Here is a 627-nt window from a genome sequence, read left to right on the forward strand (position 1 = left end):
ACAACAGCTGATGCATGGTCAATATATAAAAAGTGTGTTAATGAGTTTTCATATTATGTAACATAATATAAACATATTATTGAGATATTAAATCTTGGTGAACCAAAAATGATTTTCCTTTTATCTAATTATTTTTTTTTTAATTTAACACTTACTTAGTAAAAATGTATGTGATCTTAAGATTACAATTATTATTTTTTTAATTTGTGTGTTTATTGTTTATAGGTCATACATTGGCATCACTGCCACTTGGATAAATGAAGATAATTCCAGAACTAATTGTTTACTAGCTCTGAAAAGGCTTGAAGGCAGTCATACTTATGACATTTTGGCAAAATGTATGGACAGTATTTATACAAGTTATGAAATAACTGATAAAGTTCATTTTTGTACAACAGATAATGGCTCTAATTTTGTTAAATGTTTCAGGTATCATAAAATTTAAAAAAAAATTATTTTCTTATAAATTTTAATAATTAAATAAATATAGAGAATTTAATCATATTTTGGATGAAAAGGATGCTACGAGTCTAATTGATTCACCCAGTAATTTGTCTGAAATAGATGATGATACAACTGAAATTATTAATGTATTTGATATGGAAAATGAAAATAATTTTGAGTTGC

At 24.2% G+C, this 627-nt stretch overlaps 1 long non-coding RNA gene across 1 annotated transcript; it reads left to right on the plus strand.

Moving 5' to 3' along the window:
* On the plus strand, positions 1-621 carry LOC126909465 (uncharacterized). Its single transcript, XR_007705042.1, has 3 exons — positions 1-32; positions 226-429; positions 491-621. It is a non-coding gene; the product is annotated as an uncharacterized LOC126909465 (long non-coding RNA).
* The last annotated feature ends 6 nt before the right edge of the window (positions 622-627 follow it).

Source organism: Daktulosphaira vitifoliae, unplaced genomic scaffold (genome assembly GCF_025091365.1).
Source record: "Daktulosphaira vitifoliae isolate Bord-2020 unplaced genomic scaffold, ASM2509136v1 Scaffold_417, whole genome shotgun sequence".
In the NCBI taxonomy this organism is placed as follows: Eukaryota; Metazoa; Arthropoda; class Insecta; order Hemiptera; family Phylloxeridae; genus Daktulosphaira; species Daktulosphaira vitifoliae.